The sequence below is a fragment of the Corvus hawaiiensis genome, chromosome 1 (assembly GCF_020740725.1).
Source record: "Corvus hawaiiensis isolate bCorHaw1 chromosome 1, bCorHaw1.pri.cur, whole genome shotgun sequence".
NCBI classification, from domain to species: domain Eukaryota; kingdom Metazoa; phylum Chordata; class Aves; order Passeriformes; family Corvidae; genus Corvus; species Corvus hawaiiensis.
Window position 1 is genome coordinate 57978771 of NC_063213.1, and position 24618 is coordinate 58003388.

The following is a 24618-nucleotide window of genomic DNA, read 5'->3' on the forward strand; positions in this document are numbered from 1 at the left end:
AAAACACACATGGAGTTCCATTTCTCTTAAGATTCTGCCTGATGTCAAATAACCTTTTTTGGTCTGTGTGACAAATAACTTAGTTTCTGTACAGGGACAGAAATCCCTGTTGCCTTTGCTCATGATGTTTTGTGTGTGAAAATATTCAGGGTGAAAGTTAAGTTGAGCACACGAATTGTGTGGCACGTTCAGGAGATCACCAAGTTCTGTTCACTCATTAAATACTTTAGAAGAAATGTCCTGGGATTGAAGTGTGCTCTTGCAAGATCAAAACAAGTGCTGTTTTTCATCTTATCTTTTAAAATTAAATCCTCATAATTCAAGTGGATTGAGATAGATACATCATGCGCTACTCTGTTGCTAAAAGCATAAAGGTAAGTGGAGATAATTCTCATGTCAATTCAAGGGGTTGCCTACCTCTCTTCAGCTTTCAGTTTCAAGCCAGCTCCCATTAGTATTCAATAAATACACCCAGATGCAGGGCGATGTGAGTTGTGACATCCAGTGCTTCCAAGCTGCAAAGTCAGATGCTGGAATGGAATTCAAGAGCCTCTTAAGGTCCTTAATTTGCTTCCATAGGAAATGAGGGCTGTCACATCCCTTGGGTTTATAACACAGCATGTGTGGGAGTTGTTGAAGACAGCTGGTAGAAAATACTAGAGAAAGAGCTACAGATGAGATTTTCTCTCGTGTTAGGTCTCTCTGAAACAGCTGTTCAGAAACAGAAACTGTTTCCAAGGCTCACACACGTGAGCTGGAGAGGTGGGTACAGAAAATTGGATCACTTTTCTCTTTAAAACAGGCACTGGATGTGCATTTTTATTCACCCCATTCAGAAAATGCTCTGGGATTGTTCAGCACATTTCAAAATATTTCTGTAATACATAGCCATATTCATATTGTATCCTAGTTTCCTGCTATTGGGGTAACTTTTATTTTAGATTAGAAGGATGAAGCAAATAAATCTTCAGAGAAAGAGATGCATTTCCAGCTCTTCACAGTGTAACTAACAAAGTATAATAATAGCAAATGAAGAATCTAGCATCAAGAATATAGTAATAATTGCCTAATTGCATATACAACAGGTGCAAATGAAATAAGTAGATAAATGAAGCCTGAAATAAACAACTCTATAGGGAACGCAATTAATATAACAGATGATAGACATAGAGAAGGGTTGTTCACAGCACGACCACAAGAAAACCTTCTGCAGAGAAAATGTGTTTTATAGTTCTCTCCTAGGGTAGGCAAAAAGATTTGGGAGTGGCTACCTCTCCAAGTTCAGAGGAATGCTTTGAAGTGCTGCTTGTAAGGTTGAAATTATATTGAACAGCTGTCTATCAAGGAGTGCTGAGCTTCATTAAATATTGTATATGACAGTAAACTGAGTAGAAAATGAAAGGAGGAATCAGCACATTAACAGTTGGTTAAATGGGCTGGTTGTCTGCTGATTAGTAATTTAAAATGATTAATCAAAGCCATAACATAAGAAAACAATCAGAAGTCAAAGAAAGGCTATGAGAAGAAAGACAAGTTTTTCAGTGGCATAGTGTTATAAAGGACATTGGAGTAAAGGACCCTGCAGGATCTGGGAACCAATGGCAAAGAGGCAGAAGTAGGTGGATACAGAGCTCCAAAGACTGCATTCAGCAGATATTTGTTTTTCACATAGGCATAGCTCAGAAGAATAAATGGGAGGTAAGGGCCTTTCATGGGAAAGCCTATTTGCATAACTGCACTCACAAAGTACAGTAACCAGAGCTTCTGTGACCTGCTTCAATTTGTTTCCATACTTCTTTCATAATGTCCATTTCTTTGGTGGCTCAGTTTCTTCTTCATGTGTTCATAATTGTTCATTCCTTCCATTTTCCTTGTGTTATAGCACAAATATTTCTAAGAGGACAGAGTTTTAAATGTAAAAGCTATATACCATACCTCTTCCAAGGAACTCTGTATGTTCCAGCTGGTTTTAACATGACCAGTGAATATTTTTTGCAATGTATATTATCATCCCACTTCTCTTTTATCCAGTTTATAGCCATTTTGCTTTTAGTAAAGAGGGTCAGAATTTGAGAAATTGTGCAGTGTAAAATTTTATTGCTGAGTTCTTCCAATTTAGCAGTTGTTTCTACACAGGCAGATTATATTAAAGATTGAAACTGCAGCTTCACTGGATATTTAGGAAGAAGGTAATACTTTCTGAATTTGGGCTTCTTTTTTATTTGTATTGAAAGCAGAAACTCATTTAGAGGCACATGTTGATAATCTTGAGAAATCCTGTAAGCCTTTTGTTAATACTGCCAGTCATATTGGAAGGTAATTGTGGGGAGGCCTCCATTTAACAGACCTTGAGCAGGTTGTCAGTCAATGTTTCATTCAAAGTGATAAAATACATAGGATCAAGAAGGATGTTCATTTCACAACTTGAAAATAATTTTGTCCAGTTCCTGAACCAATCCTGTATTTCGTTTATACATCCACAGTGAAAAGAGGGACACAATCTACATGATTAGTAAATTCTTTAGATGGTGTCATTAGAACAGCTGTTCATTTTATCTGGATGCTTCAAATAAATTGTTACATCTCTAAATATGTTTCTTTTAAATGCTGTTATTAACAATGTATATTAATTCAGGGAAAGGCTCATTCTACCTTAAAAAGCTAAGACAGAGTATTGGAAATGTCCAAGTTCTGTGGAAAAGCTAAGGATATATGCAGAATCAAACCCATGTATTGTCTTAATGGGGCTTCCACAAAGACCCCTTTTCTGCACTTTAACATTACATTCTGTGAGAAGTTAATATCTTTTTCAAAACCTTCTAAGGTTTCATTTTAATTCACATGATCAAGTCTATAGATTAAATTACAGAGAGTGAGCAATCTGCCATGAAAGGCCAACTGATTTCAGTACTTCATAGTTTCCTTTAGATAGAAATAGAGAAAAGATTTGATTCTGTCAATCACTAGGGGACTCTATGAGATCAGGGCAGGTTGATGTTACTCTAACTCACTCTTGTTCATACAGGACACACAGGTGTGCTGTCTTATCTTACTAGAGAGATTGTCTCTGAACCTTGGGAAACAACTATTCAGTGGGAAGTGGTACCACTCATTATAAAAAACTGAAAAAATACCTTGAAGTTTTTGCCTGTTTTAGTAGGTTTAGTTGTCCGGCCAGGGATGCCGGACAACTAAACAGAGCAGTTGTGCTCTGTTCTCTCAGATGCATTTGAAGCAGAGTTCCTCTCAAAATTTATTTTCATGTGTAAGCTTAACTCGGCTTTTTCCAAGTTCTTGCTTCCAATGGTAAATTTGTTACACACTATTCAAGAAGGTGAGACCAAAGGACCCTGAGAGCAAGATGACAAGAGGGCACACAGCACCATTCCAAACATACAAGCTACTGGCCTCATGGAAAACCCTTCTAAGTTCCTGTGGAGCAAGATGCTGCACAGGTCACCTTTTTCCACCTTTTTACATGTACCTTTAGGAAGATTCCTTCCCCACTAACAGATAAGAGTCTGGGGAAAAAAAAGTAAAAGAAAATCCATGCAAATGCACTACTTGACTTGTCCCCTGTTTACGCTAAGATAATTTAAAGTGGCAGAAGGGCTTGTTCTAAAAAGTTCTCTCCTAGGGTTAAAATTTTTACAATTCTGAATTTACCATGCCACCTATATACAATAATTCTTTTAGTGTATTTAAGCAGGTTATTCCACAGACTACACATAATCTTCAAAAAGACAACTGAAAATTCAACTTGACATCCTTTTTCCCTTGTCTGAAATACGGCGCATCATCTCTATGTTTTTCTGCACTGTATGATATCCTGGCAAACTTTCCAATGCTCTAAAATAATAAAGATAATCTCCCTGTACTTCTTCTGTTTAAGATCCTAGTTCTGAGATTGCTCATATTCTATTTTTGGAAGATTAGCCGGATAGCAGTATGTTATAATTTACTCAAAGAAAGAGAAAGGTCAATCAAATATTTTTTACATTATGTTTTTTTTCTGGCTTTCAGAGAGCAGAATTATAACCAATAGCAATGTAACCAATTCTACAGAATTTTCTTCTTTCTCAGCTCTAAGTAGTGTGTACCAAAATCAGTAAATCATTATCTCTCTAGAAAACAAATAGCAAAGGCTCAGAACTGGTGGATTCAGAGTATCTCTGAAGGCATTCTTTTCAAGAGGCTAAGAGTTTGCATAGCCACTGCTTTTATTGTACCTGTTTTCTAAGAAGTATCATTTTAAAACCTACTGAGGAGATATTTTTCACTGAGCTTTGAATCCCCATGGACTGTGTTAGCCTTTTGCTATGCTGTGTGCCATTAGATACAGAGGTGACCCGCAACTCAAATTCTTTGTCATGAGCAAAATCTTAGATCTCATCAGCAAAACATACTGGGGGAAAATACATAAAGGTTTAGAATGATGCAAAACAACTGTAACCCACAAAATGAAATTAAGAGGCCATTTTCTTGGCTTTGATACACATCTCAGAAATGTTTGTATGATCACAATTTAAAAAAAAATATATTTATTGATATGCAGATAATAAATCAAAAAAAGATCTATAGAAGAATGAGAGGCTTTCTTTAAAAAGCAAAATAATTAGCAAGCTTTTATTTCTCAGCCAGCATTTGGAACCTTGCAAACGTGTCCTAGGATTAAAATATCAGCATCATTATAAAAGAACCATGTGGCATTTCTGTAAAATTCACTGCATCCCCCTTTTTTCTATTGTAATTTTCTGGTTTTTCACAGCTGACAGGTATGAATAATTTATCTCTAAAACAACTTTGAAAATTAACTTTATTTTTGTAATATTTTACTTCAGGAAGAAAATGTAAGTTATAATCTTATATAGCATCTTTTAAGACTCTCTACGTCAAAGTCTTTATTGAAAATTCAAAGTATCCATTTTTACCTGGAAGGTTTTCTCTGCAAATAGAGTGAAGTACAACACTGAACTGACTCATGTTTACATGGAGATAGAACTGAAAATGCCTAGTGGGTCCTCTCTACTCACAGATACTGGTTTAGCAAAGCCATACCTCTTACACTCTGCATACTGATAGGAGAAGCTCTTGGAACCAAGCTTGCATTTGCCTTTGCATTTTGTAATACAAAGGTCTAACTCAATTACAACTGTTAAGGACAAGCTGTGTAGGGCAAGCAAGCATGGTGTAGCAAATCACCAGGAATTTCTCACAAGCAGTGGGTTTGCTAGTAAAGTGGTTTTTTGTAGCATATATTTATTTTTTTACAGCAAAAATGGTCATACAAGGCAATTTAGCAACTCACCACATGATAAATTGAAGATTTTCTCCTCAGGAGTTAGGTGCCCAGTTTCCAATAAAATTTGATAGGTTTTTGGTGTCTCATTCCTTCAGAAAATTTTCTAGCACCATGAATCCAGGTTACAGCATGGTGTTAGATACATGGAACATACTGAGAAATTCTATGGTAAATAAAGTATATCCATGCAACAGATTGAAATTTCCCTTTGCCCAAAATAACCACTGCAAGCTAGTCTCAGAACTCATGAAGGAAATCACTGATTATCATCCCAGTCCATCCCAGACAGACCAAATTAGTCTGGCTATATCCCTGTACGCAAGTGCTGCAACATAGCAGGAGTGGATCAGCAGGGCAAAACAGCTGGTGCAGAGGACCTCAGATCTGGATGTGCAGAATGCGAGGGTTTTGCTGCTGTCGGTCCTGTGCACTGCACCTCTCTAACAGCCCAAGTGCCCTTGCTGATGTGACCCAGAACCACTCTCAGAGTGGCACAGAGAGCAGCAAGTGAAACTGGTTGGGAGATCCAGTTCAAAAGCCCTTTCCTGATCTGAACTGAAAGGCCAATGTACATATATCCTACAAATCATTTGTGGGACGCCCCCTCTGACAAGACAGCACCTTTGAAATGCTTTTTGCCTCTGCTATGGTGCTCTGCATACACAAGCAGCAGTGGACCTGCTTCAGGTTCTTTGTGGAATACAGCATGAAAAAATGTAAGTAAACAATGCATTATGAGTGCAATATCTCAGAAACACTCCTGATTTCTCTGAAATGCTGACATTCCCCAAGTGTCTCAGCACACTTGGATAAAATTACCTTGTATGATAGTACTATGCTGAGTGTGGCTGCCATAAGTGAGATGATTAAAAGGTTCCTGTTTTCTGAAATTATTAATGCCTTGAAATTTGCCTCCACATTCTTGGCTGTGCCAGTAGTATTTAATCTATGCTGTGTGCTGGTTGGATACTGCCAAGGAGTTGAGCAGAAATCTTATTTCTGTGATGCAGTAGCAAGATGCTTGCAGTACTTTAAATTGCTGTAAATGAAAGAGGCGATTTATACCTCGAGCATCATCAAAGATGATTTCAGCACATTTTATTTCTTGTCACTAGCAGCATAACTATTTCTGTTATTCAAGTGAAAATAAGCACTGAATTAGTGAAGTCCCGGAATTTTTAACCTACAAACTGGCTCTGCCTGGCTTCCTTTTAACCAACAGAAGTGTCAGATCAGGTCAGCAGAATCCATTCAGAATTTATAAGTTTTCTTATCCTAGCAATGTAAATGTAAAATGTTTGATACAAATCTCTTATTTATTTCACTAGTTTCACATTCATTTTAACTGAGGTGAAAAACCTGCATATACCAGTTTGTGGCTGGATGTCTCCTTGATTCAGAAAAAGTTATTTGGTGGCCATAGTGGGGTTTTTATCTAACATGAGTGGCAAGGGCCTAAAGGTCAACCAATTTCACATTGGAATAGAAAGTGGTCTTTCTACTTTCAACATCAAGAAAATGTTTTCTTTCCTAAAACCTGAAAAATTAGGATATTGATCAAATTTCCTGGAAATTTGCATATAATGAATATGATGCAAATTATAAAATGTAATTTTATGGAGAAATTGAGATATAATAACTCTCTGCTGCAGATAATGTATCAATATATAATCCTGGAATTCTGACCCACTGATTTTTCCATTATATAAGATTGTCTCAGAAAACTTTCCTATGGAAATTTTTTTCTCTTTATATTTGCAGAAGTCTGAAATTTAAGTACTGTTAATATAAGCTCTCTACAGATTAATGTAACTTTACTGGGTACAGGGTCATCTGAGTGACTTCAGCAAATGAGTTATTTTAATTTAGAATCCAAATTCCCATTATATGAATTTCTTGTATAAACCAAAAGGATTAAGTCCTATGTCAGTGGAAGACATGGACTATTTTACCACATCAGCTTACCTGAATTTCTGCTTATTAAGAGCAGAATTTATCCTCTTATGACATGAGTCTATAATATATATGGGAAGAAAAATATTAAATTAGAGATAGGTAGAAACAGAAAGATTGTTTTAGAGAAGTGTTTTATGGTAAAAGAAGTTTCATGAAAATGAAAAAATAATGTAATCCCCAAACAAAATGCTGACATACACTGTGCTAAAGTGCCTCAACTGTCAGCCTCTCATCTTGGACAATTCTTGAAAAATATAGGAAAACATATTTGAGAGCATTTGATTTTTTGTCTTTCCATGAACTGAAAAGAGCTGAAACTGTAACTTAATCTCTTTTTAAAATTAGAACAATAGCAATATTACTTCATGAGACAGCTTTTAAAGAAAGAATTACAATATGGCAGAAGGAAGAGCTTTAGTTAAGAGAAATTTAATGTCATCATAAATGTGCTAAACTATTGACCGGCTGCTCTCATATGTGGTGTTTTTGTTTTCCAAAGACAGATGTTCTAAATAATTTATTACCTGTTTGAAGAAGTTAATGAACAGTACGAAAAGGGGACACTTTTGTTCTTTACCTTTTTTCATTCTGTGATGATGTTTACTGTCTGGCACAATGATTATTCAATTTTCAGAGATGTTCACCACCTTCTGCTGCTGATTAAATTCCTGTTTGGTTTCCCTGCCAAATCTGCTGGATTAAATTAACAAGCTCTGTCTGCTTTAGTGGAAATGACCTGCACTGACCTTCAGCTTGTACAAAATAATAATCTTTTCAGTGATTTATTGATTCAGTACTCTTTATCTTCTTTTAAAGTAATGTGCAATGGAAATGTTTGCCTTTACCTTGACAGAATTTGCAGACACGCTCTGCTTATTTCATTATGCTAGAGACTTTGGCCCTTTATATGTAATAGTTTTGGACTCTTTGCTATTATTAACACTTTGTTTTCTTCAGAAGATTCACTGGAGCTTGATTACCCTAAGGAAAAACTTCATAGGATCCTTCAATCTATAATAGGTCCCAGTCTTGAAAATTACCCACATCAAAGGACCAATTTAAGAAGATTAAAGCCTTTCTCTTTTTTCTAAAGTAAATTCAATTTTTTTAAAATTACTTCCTTAATTCATTTGTTTTGTGGTTGTCAAACAGGTAGTGAAGAAACTGTAGAGAAATTATGTTAGGAGCAAATGTGAAAAGGATCTAAATTATAGTGTGTGTAAGTATCTTGAGTATTTAATCATACTTCCATTGCTGTTCCAGTTGACTTAATAATCACTAAGTGGAGAAACTACTTTTGAAGTCCGGAGAAATGTAAGTACAAACTCTCCATTCTTTTTGGCAGGATAGATTTCTGCTGGGTGGTTTTGCAGTCCTTGCATTATATGTGTGGGCTGTGAATGGTGCCTTGACTCATGAAATCTGATGGCCATTGCTAAGGCATAATATTCGTGATCTGCTGTGGAAAATAGTGCTCTAAGGACACAGATAACTTCAGATAACATCTGTGGAGTAAAGAAGGAGAAAGGTTGTTGAAAACAAAGAATGTGACCAAGCTGAAACAGAAACATTGCTAGACGTTTATCTACAGTTTGGTCAGCTTCCTCTTTGAGATTACTGTTTAATACTCACTGCCTTTTGTAGTGTCTTAAAAGGCACCACATTTCTAGAAATGAGGGGTTGATATGGGCAGGTGTGAAAGACTGCCCATTAGGAAAGGGATCTACATTTCTTTTCTGAGGTGTTAAAATATTTTTCCAGCTGGTACTGTACCAGTTTCATAGTTTACGTTGAAACTGATGAGCTCAAGTAGTACAACCCGTACATTTTCAGCTGCCTCAATGCAGATTATTTTGTCATTCTTGAAAATGGAATCCATGTCCATATTTTATAACCTTTGAGGCCATGGGGTTATGGATGGTTTAACAGCCAAAGATATAGAATCCTAGAAAGAACAATTCTGTGTCTGTTGGGGTAATTTGTGCACTCTTCAGATCAGGACTGCAGAACTAGAGTCATAGAAATGTTCATGGGGTAGACAGAACTCCAGGCCCAGGTTCATGATTTCCATGATCCAGAAGATGTCTGTGAAAAATTATCAAAATGAATGGATTATTGTTGCTGTGATCATATTACATTGGATAGCTAAATATTGTGTGGGATCTCTCACATTATGTACATGTGGGATATTTTATGTAATGACAATACCATTAAAAGAATACATTTCCCTTACACAGAGGGCTAAATACCTGTTGACTTCTGAAAACTTCTTTGCTAACCAGTATTTTTATGATTTTGATATCATAGTTCATCCTTTTGGCTATATTTGAGTTTAGTATGAGCATTCCAGTTGTGCTTTTGCAAGACGTGACATTTCATCCTTTGACAATGCTTGGTTTTGTTGACTTCAAGTAGACCTACTGCGTTTGGTCTTGCTGACTGGGTGAGTTGAGAGCTATCAGTTGAGTAGCAGTGTGGTAGCCTGACACTTCAGCTGAATTCTTCAGTGGTCTCAGCTGAAGGCTTTCAAATTCTGTGGTCCATTACTCCAGTCCTTTGAGGTACTGCTGGTAGATATTCAGAAAACCATTCTCATGATGACCTGTTCTCCATCACGTAGGCAGTGAGTCTTACCCATGACACTCTGGAATTCACAGAATCACAGAATTACAGCTTTGGAGCCAAGAATCCAGAACTTTCAAATACCTCTGGAGGGTCATAAATTGGCCAATGGAAATTTTGCTTGAAGTTATGGATACAGGAAAACTGAAACTCTGCAGAATAACTAAGAATTGCTTCATTATTTTTCTATTTATTTTTATCTTTCTTTTCTGTTGGGTTTGCTAAGGTGAAGGTATTTTTATTTTATAGAATTGGTTGTCATTTCATTTTTGAAAATACAGTTAATAGTGAAGCCTTTGTAGATCCAAAGCCCATCACCCTTCAGCTGAATGTTGTTTTCCCCATTAGACAGCTGGGAAAACTTTTGAAAACAGATTCCCTTTATTCATGGCTTTGGAATAGATATTTTTCCTTTGTTGTCAGAAGGATATTTTTAAAAATCTGCTTTGTTGACACCACTGCAATATTAAACCATTTCTGAGCTATTTCAGTAAATCGGTTCTTTGGTTTATCCCAGTTGCAGAGCTTCAGCAAATCCTTTTTATGTGAAATGTAACGGAAAAATGGTTGCAATACATTTCAAGCAAAAGACAAGATGAGCACTTACAGACATCTTCTTAAGTGACCAAGTGATTTGTTGATGACACTGATGAAGGGCAGTGGCCCTTAGTAAAGAGAGATGAGGTAACCACATAATACTCTGATATTGGTGTTTTTGTGTTATCGTTGTCTGTGCACATGGATAAAAACTAAAATGGCCATCTAAACCATACTTTAGTGCCTGTATTGGTTGCTGGTTCTCAAACCAGCCCTGTTATGAATTGGCCATTTATCACTTCAGAGGAAATGAACATCCCCAGATTTTGAGCTACAACTTCTGTAACAAGGGTCTTTTCAGATAAAAACTCAACATGTAAGATGAAAGCAAAAATAGGAACTATATTTTCTAGCCTTATGTATGTGAAAGAATCAGGAAAATACATACAGGTCGTGGTGTTTACTGCATACATGCTGTCTGTTGTGACACACTGGCTGCACTTGAACAAGTCCTCCTGCAAAGCCATTTGGTTTCTTACTCTGCTACACCCAGGAGGATAATAGCTGTCAGTGCACTCTCTAGGACACATTCCTGTGCATTACAGCAGTAATAAAAGTCACTACTGTGCTAAAATAAAATTTCAGTGAGGTCCAAAGGCTGTAGCTTTAGTCTGAGCTTCATATTCCATGTAAAAATTGTGTTTGCCTTCATTCTGTAGCCTTCCACACTCTGCTTTTCTTGTTTTCTCTAAGTTTTATGTAAAATGCTTAGGTTTGCTTTGAGAGCATATAAATTTCACAATCATATTTTACTGATGACAACTTTTACTTTGAAGAGAGTCTCACTTTCCTGCTGTGCATTTGGCAGCTGAAACAGGCTAGTATTATTTGCTTTACACAAGAAAATAAAGGATAGAGATTTTCTAAATTGATTGTCTGAGTCTTAAATACATATTGAGTTTTCTAGTTAAATGTCCTGTTTTCTAAAGCTATACTCTATCAGTTGCTCTGAGGTTTGGAGAAAAACCTGAGTAAGCAGTGCTTTTGAAAACCAGTCCTTCTTGGCTTCTAAATTAATTCTTGACATCTTGTTAAATGGTTTGATTTTTGGGTGTCTTGCTCTTGTAAACATTTTTGCTAACTTTGGTGGGAACAGCTAGCTGGTTTGGCACTATCACTTTAAACTCCATTCTTAATGTGATTTGGCATTCCCTGTATGTCTTCCTTATTTCTGTATTTTGATCTCAATTATCCAGTTGCTGGTTTACTATCATTTTGCAGTCTAAACAGACAAGAGACATTAGATAATTATTTTGGATTATGAACCATGTATCAGCCTATCCAACTGGGCAAGCAAAGATCTTATTCCATATGAAATCTTCTGAAATTACTGTGAAGGCTCTTTAAAATGTAAAAATACTTTAAAATTGTAAAATAGGTCTATGAAGGTATCTGGTCCTTGTGCCATTAGCCAGTCAAAAAACTAACTTACCAGAGTTATGTATCTCTGACTCCCTGTATAGACTATGGGGGAAAACAAGTTCCTTTGTGGAGAATACCGGATCTTGGATGAAGTGTTTTGAGATGTCTTAGTGAGATGGGATGGACTGGAGAAATACATCTATATGTAGACTATGTAACCCTTGTGACTCTGATCTGGAAGGAATCCTGCTACATCAGATAGATAGAAATAAGTAACAGGAAAAGGTTTTTAATAATAGCTATTGTCTTGAGAGTATTCTTCCATATTAATTTTTTGTTACTGGCAGAAATGAATTCTTTCCTTATTTTAAAATATCATTGCTGTCTCTAAAAAAATAAAAATCATGACACAATGATGAAATAGACATCCTTTCACCTGAGAGAAAATCGCACTTTCAGTGGGTAGGGGCTGTTCCACATTATGTTAGTGATGAATTGCAGTTTCCTGTATGAAAGATTCATTGACTTCAACTTTGTGTCTCCCTATCAGCAGGCAGAAGATAGGCTATCTCTGTCAGAAATGTGTGATATAGTGACAGGATGCCAAATACATGGGCTTGGGAAGAATTTCCTTTCTCCTGCTGTGAATTATGGATGCCTGAACCACATTTTTTCTACAAGCTGCAAGTGACTGTAAGGACATCCACAGTGCGCAGAGGCAGGCATACAAAACCCGTAGCTAAACAAGGACCCAGAACTTCTCAGGTGTGGTTTTAAAATGAATCACAAGATCCTCTTATCATTGCATGACTCTGGGAGAAGCTGCCTTTTGAGACTCACCCTGAGCCAATAGGATCTCTGGCTTGCTCTCACTGCAAGGCAATGGTGATCAAACTAGAAATCAGTCAAATCAACCAAGTTATGGAGAAAAGTCACTAAGGATGAACTTGACTTTTGCAGTTGAAAGGAGGTGGGAAAAGGCTCTTTTATAATGTGTGCTTCACTGTTAAGGTAGAGTTGATGTGGAACTGCTGTGTCTAAAGATGAAACAGCATCTTTAAAAGCACTAATGAATTTGCTGTTTTCATCTGAAGTGCTAGTTTCCCCGAGTTTGGTGACAAACAATGCTGTTATGTCCATATGCACACTTTTTCAAACTTAGCTTTCCCTTCTCCTCTCTTCAAACTACTCACTTGACCAGATCACCTGTCTAGAGAGCCTGTAGAATCCTGAAATTCAGATTTGTTTGAAATATAGCTTCATTAACCCAACTGCAAAAAAACTTCTCACTTCTTTTTTTTTTTTTTGCAGCATATAGTAAGGATGATAATAAGGATGAATAAAATGATCTGTATTTCATAGAACAAAGTTAAATGCGACTGTGTACTTTTATGATTTTTTTTTTTTTACCAGTGTTACAACTCCTGGTTTCTTAGCATGTTTACTTTGCTTTGCAGCTGTCTCAGAGCATTAAATAACAATGAACCCCAGAGAAACAGGCTAGCTATGGATACCCATGTATATGTCTCAATGATATGATGACAATGTTAATCTGATATTAGATCTTTGAGGACAGGAAAGTGTGGTTACTGAAACTGGCATGGTCAAAATATCTTGAATATCTGTAGGTTAGAAGTATTGTTTAGAACAGCCCTGAAACAGCTGTAAATAACTCTAAAGAACTGATTGATGAGGTATGGTACAAAGCACAATTATGGAACTACAAATGGCTCTAAAACCCCTATTTAGCTTTTTCGAATCCAAATAATAATAAGAAAGCAGCTTGACCCGAGTTACTAATAGTTTCTAATTTTTCTTTCCTGAAGCAAAGCAAAGGCACATTTCAATGGTGCAGTGACTAGTACAGATGGCAAGGTGACTGGCACCTTGAATGAACACAGTGAATGCTAGGCAGCTAAGAAAATGTGGCATATAAAGTTAGTATGCTAAAGTTAAATGCTCCAATTAAAAAAGAACTTCAGATTATGACCAACAGCTGCCAAACAAATGCTTCCCTTAAATAAGATAGAAATAATGCTGACCTGCATCTACGAGGAGCTTACAACTTGTTAGCCAAATGTCCTTTTTGTTGAACAAAAAACCCCCAGATTTTACAGTGTTAACACATTTCTTCTTATAAGCACCTAAACACAATTTGATCTGGTATGTGGTATAATTAATGATTTATCTGTAAGTCAAAGGCAAAATGAGCTTTATTTTGTTTATACCTTGACTGATGTAAGATTTCATTTTGGCAATGTAACATCACTAACACATTCTTTAAAACAAAGGAAGAAACATATTCTTGAGTTCACACAATAGCAATAAAAAATAACTGCATTTTTATAGTTCATCTTGCATGGAACATGTTCTCAGGAGAAAATCAGATATAAAATTTTTCTTTGGAGGTGAAATGAAGGGGGAAAAATCAGATCTCAGTTTTTCATTCTTATTTCTGTCATCAGGATTGACTGTTGCCTGTTTATCACTAGAATTCCTCTTCCTCCTCTACCCTTGGAGGTCTCATGGAGAAGGCAATGGGAGCCATACATGAGGCATGTTGCATGTCCACCAGCTGCTCAGTGATCCTTGAGGCAATGGGAAAATAAACAAAACAAAGCGGTGGTACTTTCTAAATGCTTCCTAAAAGTAATCTTTCAACAGGATCGATTATAGATACGTGGCAAGGCTGGGTAGATCAGAATATACAATTCCAGTTGCTTGCATGACAGTGGTACCGCCTCAACTCTGATAAGCAAGATAGACCTGAAGATTATTCTGAAGCCCACCTCCTGTTGCTGTCCATTTCATAGTTAAACTCTCACTACCACCTGTCCATCCTGATTAGACTGATCTTACTGCTGCTTTTCAATGAGCTTGATGCTTTCTGCAATGTTTCAAATTCACTTTGTTTTGGTGGTCATAAGTCTAGAGTTCTGTCAGCAGTGATCCCTCTGTGCTCTGCTTCTGCTTCATAATCGTTCTTTATCACTTTCTTGCTTTGTCAAGGACCAGCCTAAAAAGTAGACTGCATGTTAAGTTGGACAGAGGGCCTACTTTGGGTGTCAGAGATGTCAATGTTGGTGGCATTAAGTGGGCCGTGTTGTAGCAGGATGGCTTATATGTCTCAGTATAGTTGAGAACTCTCTGAAGCTTGACCCTAAATATCAGCATGAACAGATGCTGTGTCTTGTTCTAAAGAGGTTTCTTTTTGTTTCTTTCAGCACAACCCAAGTAGTCATGCTTTTTCTGAGGAATATGTGTGCTGGAAGCATCTTCTGTTTGACTTGCACAGTTAGTATTATGTATGTTGGATGCTGTGAGAAGCAATGAAGGCAAAATATTGGGCCCATAGGAAGGTCAGGGAGTTTAGGTTAAAAGTTCAGTGGAGATGCAAATGTAAAACTCATTTTCTCCTACTGGTGTCTGAGCTTTCTTGGCTTCTGTTAAAGGACAGCATTGATCACACTGGAGAAATGAAATGTGGGTTTGTATCTTTGTGCTGGCTGAATTTAAAGTATTTTGTCTAATTTTGGATACATGATTTAGGTACTGCTTGATCTCTCCAGTCAAATAATCCTCATTTTTTGTTTTTTGAATTACCTTGCCTAGAGTAAGTTGCTATCACAGTGAAGGATCTTCTCAAGTGTGGATAATTACCCAGTATCTAATTGACATCCATAGTTTGTAGGTGTGTGCAATGTAAAAAGATGAATCTTTTAAATGTTTCTTAACTTTAAAGATCCTCCTATTTACAGCTAAGTGTTAGGGGCCAAATCTTCAGGTAGAGTAAAGCAATGTCTTTGTATCATGCCAATATAAACTATTTTGATTTACAGCTACTGAACGTCTCACCCAAGGTATTGATTTAATATTTTGTTTCCTAATAGGAACAGAGCCTGAATAGCTTCTACATTCTTTTTGCTTCCTCTGTTCCTTCTCCTTCTGCATATAAAAAACCATTTGATTATTTTAATAACAAATCCTGTTGCAGTTTTTTTACACTATATAATAAAATCCCTTCAGATTGTTTATTGAAGCTCACTCATTTATTTATGCAAAATTTCTGTATTCTTCACTTTTGTCTCATTTTTCATGGTGTTCGAATTAAATATTTTATTCATTGGTTGCAGTTGTGTCCACCATGCACATTACTTCATCATGATGGAATAAGATTGATGTGCTCTCTTCTAATCACCTATCTATTCAAGCCATCTTTGTCAATACTGGTTCATTTTTCTTTTTCTTTGCCAAGAGGCAAGTGCAGGAAATTGAATAAACCTGTATAATGCTGCTTCAAAATTAAGTTTATAACATGAAATCTGAAAAACACTAGAAAAATAATGGGAGACAGCTGGACAAAGTCCAGGCCACTCTTGGAAGGTTTCACACTGTAATCAGTTGGGCTTTTTGTCAGTGTTCCCTGTAGGATTAGATGGGTGCGTTTTATCAACATTAAAATATATTCAGCTTGAAGAAGAGTCTGCAAGTGTTGTTGCACTGGGAAATTAACATTGTAAAACTGCTTCACTTTCTATTTTAGTGCAGAGAGCTTTGTTTTAATATTTCTTTTTAGTTACTCAAAGACTTTTTCGTAATAAATCCTACCACACATATATTTATAATATCCCACTTTTATAGTACATGATCATACTGTATCACATTTTCTCCATCTCAGAGTACTAAAAGTATACTTCTTGATTTTTTTTATTAGCTTTTTGGAGCAATGAGTATTTTCATTTTGTACATTGGTTGGCACAGGGCCTCATGCTGGCTCATGAATACAGCAAGAATCAGGCTTTCTGCTCCATGATTCTTGTTAGAATGCAGTTGTGTCATATTTCAGTGTGTTCAGTAAAGGCCCTCCTCTCCTCTGAGAAAATGTTAATGTTAAAGGCTTTCCCAACAGTCCCTGGTCTCCACTCCTGACTGTTCAACGGTATCTGAGGAATGGTGTAAGACACAGAGTCTTATTTCTTATTTAACTTGTATAAGGCCACATATAAATGCGTGTGTAGTTGTAGGGTTGAAGGAAATGCTAAAAGTCACAGATCACTATGTAACTTCAGGACTTAAATACAGCATGGATCCATTACAGCTTTTCTTGAGCATAAAGTTAGTGTGTGACTATCAGGATTCAAAATAGGATTATGCTGGAGACTATTAATCTTAGCAGAGTCATTTGCAACATACTCAATTTGAAAAGTTCTCTTAGTATGACTGTTTCTGTGCTTAGGAAGGAACACGTGCAAAAATAATTGGCTGAATCAGGTCATAATGTAAGCACTGACATGACAGGTTCCAACACTTCCTAGGAAAAATTTCAAACTAGAATTCAATTATTAACAAAAGATTAAAAAGTTTTGTAGGAAAATAAATTGTTGTGGGGTTTTTTTGTGGTTGTTTGTTGGGGGGTTTTTGTTGTTTTGGTTTTGACTTCTTTTTTTCCTTCTAGTTTTCCTTTTTTTTTCTTTTTTTCCCCTTTTTTTAAAGCTTTTAATGGTTCTAGAATGCCTGGAAAAAAAACCCCAAACAAACAAAAAAAACCCCAAAAACCAAAAAACCAGGAAGTAAGCTACAAAGGTAATAAATAACCACGTGACTCCAACTTAGTTGCTGTAATTTTTCTTTATATCATGACCATTTATAACCTGGTGGGCTTTCCACCTCAAAGCATGATGAGATAATGACATTTAGCTACTCAGCAAAGCAGAAGAACATATATCATGGTTGTATAAGAAATGATTGAATTCTATACAGGCAGTGGTGGCCATATGTTCTCTTTGCTTGTTACATACTACCTGTAAAGCACATTTGTCTCCTGCTAAACTATGTGAGTAGTCATATTTGGATTTTTATTTTAATTGAACTTTTACTTTTTTCCCCAGCATTTGCTTCAGGCAGGGCAGAACCAAATTCTGTTGAAATGAATAGAAAAATTCCCCAACATTCTATGGCTTTAGGTTCATAAAATTTTAATCAACTGACTACGAGTGCCAGTCTTTTTTTTTAAGCACTTCTTTCCCAACACTCCTCATGTTTTGTTTCAAAATGTAACCATGCTCATTATATCCTGGCTTCTGGTCCTCAGATAAAGCACGATAAACAAAGTACATCCCTTGTACATGTACAAAATCATAACCACAATATTTGGTTTTTTACCATTGAGCTGTTTCACCTCTTCAAATTGCACCTGCTGTTTAATAGGTCCTAATATCTGACTTCAAACTTGTGCTTGAACATGGTGCTGTTGGAGAATTATTACATTTTCAGCTCTCGAAAGAGACACAGAATTAGATTTCAGCTATTTTATTAACTCCTTGATTTTCACAGTGTAAGAAATTATTTCTACTGTTTTGTCCAACAAAACTTACCTTTCATAATGTTCAACATCTGTCACCTTCATTCATATTTGTACTTAGGAGCTCTGTTTTGTAAGATGTTGGAAACCAATAGAAAAGTAGCAAATTCCTCTTGTACCACTGAAGTAGGCACAGTAGGGGCACAATCACCTCAAATATGATTTCCCTCTTTTTAAGTGACACTTTGGCTTAAATTAATTCTCAAGTTTTGTGCTAATTAACAAATCTTATATTTGTCATAATTGGCTAAGCCAAAGTATCCTTTTATGCAGTGATAGAGATTACTATAATGATGTAGATGGTATAAAGGGTTAAAAATCTGAAATGGATCCTTGTAGCATAGAGGCTATTAACAGCCTGAGCTGCCTCAATCTCATGCTGGTTTTCCTTTTCCAGACTTTTTATGTTTAAAGTGGATAGGTGGTGATGGCAACATTTCAGTGTTCAGTACAGGACAGTGTTCTATAAATTTCTAAATCTAGGAACGTGTCATCTGACCCTTGCCATTTTAGATGTAGGGTGTGCAGTAAAAGAGGGGCGCTCTCAGAGAGGTGAAAAGGTTAGGTCACCATTCACTTATTACATGGATAAGATCCCACAGTAAGCTGGAACTGCAAGCCTGGTACTCTCTTTGGTTTCCAATGGTCCATGAACATTCATTGCATGTTGGATATGTCTGAGTACTTGCTTAACTGTTTGAATAAGTCATAAGTGTTTCAATTCCATCACCTTCAGTACAATTTTCAGAGCACAAAGGGGGAAGGCACATTATAATGAATGTAAAATTAACTTAAACAAAGACCTTTTAGGTTCAAGTCTGAACACAGCTGGATAAAAGCACATTTTCTTGAATATGAGAGAGCAGCTGGAGTTTTGAATAAGGCAATAATAAAAAAAAAGAATGTTGGCAATGAAAATGGAAATACGTGTTCAAGCTAAGTTATTTTTAAAGATTTTATTGCCTCTATCAGTGAAAATATTGCTTTTATATAATTTTTTTACAGTGAGATATATTTTGTTAAATAAGTTCTTTTATTTACTTCTATAGAATTACCTCAATTATCTTTTAAGTAAGTGAAAAAATGCTTTTAATTCTTCTTAATTGTGTTTCACTGATTTACCAAAAATACAGAAAAATAGAAAGACAAGTATTATGCTGGTGTCCAGGCTATGGCATCTGCTATTCCATGTGTTTTATGTCATTGACAAATGGTGAAGATTCTGTGTGCTAGTCTGAATAGAAGCTCTTCAAAGGAATAACCTGTCACAAGCTAGTCACTGGTGTTGACAATACTATTATTATCTAGAGACAATGTGAGATGAGTACAATGGAAACTTCCTAGAGTGGAGAAAATACGAGTGAATTTTTTCATCTACAAATGTAATGCATGCTGCCCTGAGGTGGTAAGGACTGGATAAACTGGTAAATATAACCAGGGGACATATGTGAGCATTTCAACACCAGTAAGTTGGATGGATTTTCCTTTTCTTTTCTTGCTTTTCTTTTTCTTTTCCAGTGTTGATGTAACATATATATATTCACTAAAGAAAGCTAGGTTAGTTCTTCAGAAAGAAAATGGTGTGGCAAAAGAAAGTCCTTCAAAGTCCTCAGGCTAATCTTCTGTTTTGTGCTTTAATGGAGGATATAAAGGAACATGAACAAACACTAAGAGAAGAATCACTTGGTTTTGTCCCTGATGCCTTCAGTTTACTTAGCCTTTGGGAGACTGATGCACATCTCCTCAAAACTGGAGCACAAGTTTTGCTGACACGGGCCTGTCTGTGGGTGACCCTTCATGGTCAACACTCTGGCATCTTCCACTGCTGCTGCAGCCTGTGCAGCCAGGTGTTAGAGAAAGACCATCAGGGAAGGACATGACAAGTGGAAAACAGGGGAAGCAATGAAAAAAACCCAGAGGAGAGTAAGTCTTGGTTCCTTACCAGGAAGTGAGCAGAGGAGTGAAGTATATCACCAAGTCTTTAATACAACTCTTAGCAGGAGTGTAATTGCTACTGTGATAGTTTCAGGTTTTCACATATATCTTGGTCCTTTCACACACTTTTGGATAATAATGTTTTGCAAAGGCATTAGAACTCTGGTTAAAAGGATGCATTTTCTGTCCTCAATTTCATTCCTTTCCCTCTGCCCCCTTTTGAAATTACTAGACAGTGTGGTCAAAAACTCTGGTATATTTTAGAAAATGATGCACTAGCCAGAAAGCTCTCACAAACAAGTCACGAATACCTGTCACCAGAAAAAAAAAGTATATAGCGTGTTGTGATCAGATGTAATTTTTCTATTGTTTATCTGCAATTTTTGTAAGATTTCTACAAAAATGAAAACTTATGTAACAGTCTGGATGGTATGCAGAAAAAATAGATATGTAATTCTTAACTTCAGTTCAAGCAACTCCATTTTTTTTACAGGAACATCAGGTTCTAGTGGAAAAATACAGGAAAGATCTGTATTAAGAAATAATTCAACAAGAAAAATCTGAATAATGAAAGCATTTGGGAAAATCTGGTGAGTATTTATGAGTAGAAGAAACAAAGATGTCAGAATATTAATTGCAAATGTTCCATTTTAAGGAAAATATAACAAAAAAATGCCAAAAATCCCCCATCCCAAAAAGCAGAAAGAAAGGTTCAAGTGGCTGCTATTTGAAATAATTGAGCAATGGAGATTGTTGCATGTGAATGAGGAGATTTATAAAGGAAACAAGGAGGCTTGAATGGTAGATTATCACTATTATTTCAGGAATTAGATAATCAATGCATTAAATTCTAGTTCTCTAATAATTTATTTCTTAGCATTTTGTACTAGTTTGAAAAATAAACCAGTGGGAGGCACCAAGTCAGAATAACAATTTAATGGGGAAATTAAAGAAAAGGAAAAAAAAACTAAAAGAAAACACTGGTTTAAACTGACAGAGTCAAGATACAACCTGAGGCCCTGTTAGGCAGGGTGGTGGTAGCAGTCTGGTAGAATGGTGGCTGCAGTCCTCTGAAGCAGTGATCCTGTAGAAAAAGGGTCTGCTCTTCCTCAGAAGGTCCAGTGGTGTCCTCTGGAAATCCAGTGGGAAGGTTGTCTCTGGTGTTCAGAGTCTCAGATTATATCCACGATGGGATGCTTGGTTCCTCCCTCTGGGTGGAGCATCTCACAATGGGGTAATGAGTCATGAGGCCAAGTGTTGATGAGGCTCATTAACAGAAGATAGTCCGGAGGGAGTTATCTCTGAGTCAGGCGGCAGGACAATGATGGGCAATTAACAGAAAGATAGTCTGGGGGAGGAGGCAAGGAAACACTGCCCCACCTGATTGCAACAGCTCATGAGGATGGTAATAGAATACACTGCAACCCAGGACACTTCTAAGGTAAGTTTCAGAAATATTAAAAAACTGAGACTATTTACCACTGACTATATTGTATATTCTGAACAGCTGATGCTGAAATAGGTCATATTTTACATCATATGCTCTTATATTTGGCTGACTGCTTTCTGGATTCTCCCTCATTGGATATTTCTCTTTCTGCAACAGGAAACCAGGGACACTGTGCATGCAGAGTGTTTCAACGGATATGCTAAATCATTGTATTGACATGCTGTTCGTTTCACTTAATAGACCTTGCTTTTGGTCACGTAGAATGCTGTCAGCTTGAGAAATGCTTGTAAAGTCTAACAAAACACTTAGGACACCATACACACTGGGGACTGTGTGATGGAGTACAGGGAAAATTCAGTCTGCTGGGACTCAGGAGTGACTCTCCATCCCAATCTTTACTCTTTGTCATGTACAAAAAGATCACAGTGAAAGATGCTACAGCCTTACCGTGAATCTCTGCATCCTAGGAAAGGTATGTGACAATACAGATTTTCTACGTAAGTCAGGCCCCAGCTTTGTTCTGGAGGTAATACTTCTAGAGATGAGCACCAAACCTGACTTAGAATTAGTCTCAACCCTGAGGGTTAGAGCAGCTTCTGGAAGAGATAGCAGGAGCTTCCTCAAGGACATACTTTATGAGTATTAAAAGCAGTGCATTATGGTACAAAACATAGGCTGTCTAGTTGCCTTTTTGTTCCATGAAATTTCTTCCTTGTACTTTTAGTGTGTGAAGACTGCACCTTCTGCATATCTGGGTACCGTTCTGAATCCCACAGATGTTTAAAAGGGATTTATATACCTTGCAGCTCAGGACAGTCAGTTCTGAGTGATCAGGAAAGCAGAACTGTCTGCATATCTGTGCCAAACCAAGCAGGGAGCTCCAACTGAACTCAAGGGTATGTTGCTGCTGAACAAGGAACTTCTTTCTCATAAATTTTGGGGTTAAAGATTATTTGTCTCTATAAGTCCTGTGTTAGTTGCATAATTCTCAACTTTTAGCAGGTTTTTGGTTGATCCAGTGTCCTGGGGTGACGTTATGAAGCCGCTTTATTCCTTAACCGGCCGCTCAAGGCCCAAGGACGCTGTGCCTTTAAGATGGACCCGGGGGCGGAGCCACGGGCCCGAGGGGGCGGAGCCACGGGCCCGAGGGGGCGGAGCCACGGCTCAGCCCAAGGGGCTCGGGAGGGCTCGGGAGGGAACGTGCCGGGAGTGCTGTGCTGCTTTCCTGGGATTCCTCTGTGTTCCAGCTAGCTAGGAAAAGGTTCTGTTGGGTTTTTTTCTTGTTTTTTTTTCCCTTTCCTTCCCCTTGCCTGACTGCCTCCCTTCCCTCCTCGCTGGTCTGGGGGTTCTGCAAGGTGGCCCTGGCTGGTCCGAGCCCACGTGTCTGTTCCCTCTCCAGGAATTTGTTGTATTTTGAGGTTTTGGGGTTTTTTATCCTGTTCTACCCTGTTTTGTTTGTGTGTTAATAAACAGGTGGGTTTTTTTTCCCCACTTTCACTTCTCGTGACCCATTTGTCTCATTGGCAGAGGACAGGGGGGAGGAGGGGGTGCCCTTTTCCCTCGGGGAGGTGCTCATTATGGGGCGCTTCCTCCTAGGATTTTGTCTCCAAAAACCAAGACATCCCAAAAGCAATCATTGCTTGAAGGCAACTGGAGACCTTTGAAGTATTGCTATCACCACTTATGCAAAGCAAATGAAAGAAAACTTCCCGGAAGAAAAGTATTACATGCCCAAAGAAAGAAGCAGACAGTCCACTGTGGTGTTTCAGCTATTCTAAAAAAAAAAAAAAAAAAAGTTTGTTCCAATATCAAGCCCCAACCTCCTATGTTGCAATTCAAGCTTTTTTAATATACATTGCCTCATATATATATATATATATGTTCCTATAGATGCTTGCATATAAAAAGTTCTGATATACTAGAAAATGTTATTGTGCCAGTTTTTTATTAGACAAAACTGTTGTGGTTTTCCTTAATCTCCCCTCATAGATCATGTTCTGTACATTTTTTTTCAACCCACCTGAACATGATTTCATCTAGAAGTTAGTTCTCCGGTTTGTATATTAGAACATTAAAATTTTTTCTAGATATTAGAAAGGCCTTAATAAAGTCCAAATATGTTGCAGCTGTGACTCTTCTATTATCCAGTTAAGCCAGTAATCAAAGAAAGAAAGAAATTACATTGACTTGATATGATTTGCTCCTGATAAGTCCATGTTTTCTCCTTTTTATTACCATCTTACTGTTTTGTGCCTTAGAAATGAATTTTTAGTAAATTGTCCCAGAATTTTTCAAGGAAGAACAGTTCAAGGACTGGTTTGTACCCTCCCAAGCAGAGATATTTCCCCCTTTTTGAAGTGTGACATTGTGATTGCCCTCTATTTCTCTTCAGGGAATTCTACTTTTCTTCATCAACTCTCCAAGGTAAGTGCTATGATTCAGAGATTACTGGGGTCGCTTTGTTAAGGGTACTTAATTGAAAGTTGTTGAACTAAGCTAAATTGAAAAATCTCTATCTTTTTCAATGTCCTCACCCATATTCAGGAAGACATGCCTATCTCCTTTAAAACTTTAATTTAATTAAGTATTGGATCACAGTTAACATCTATTGGAAAACTGAAAGAATGCATTGGATGCAATGGCCTTCCTTGAGTAATTTATTATTTCATCTCCTTAATACTTCCTTTTACTTCTTTAATGTGTCATGTATTTGTAGGATCTTTTCTTGTTGCTTGCTATGTCCCCTGTTAATTGCAACTCAGCCTTAGCCTTGCTGAATTTTAATGTATCTGAGCAATTCTTTAATATCCTTAAGATATATGCCCTTGTTTTCATTATGTGTTCAGGTCCTTTTTCCATTTCAGATCACTAAACTGCTACTAATACAGTCAAAATATCTTCTAGAGTTCTTATCTTTGAAGTAGTTTCAGTTGTGTTGTTGGCATAATGTTTCCAGTAACCACCAGGTCTCTCATTTTTTAAAAAAACCCCAAATTATCCATGTGAAAGACCTGACAATAAATTCTTTCCACT

General features: G+C 37.0%; 1 long non-coding RNA gene across 1 annotated transcript; it reads left to right on the forward strand.

Moving 5' to 3' along the window:
* The first annotated feature begins 19369 nt into the window (after positions 1 to 19369).
* On the forward strand, positions 19370 to 22846 carry LOC125335215. Its single transcript, XR_007207383.1, has 3 exons — positions 19370 to 20725; positions 22310 to 22481; positions 22585 to 22846. It is a non-coding gene; the product is annotated as an uncharacterized LOC125335215 (long non-coding RNA).
* Positions 22847 to 24618: the final 1772 nt, after the last annotated feature.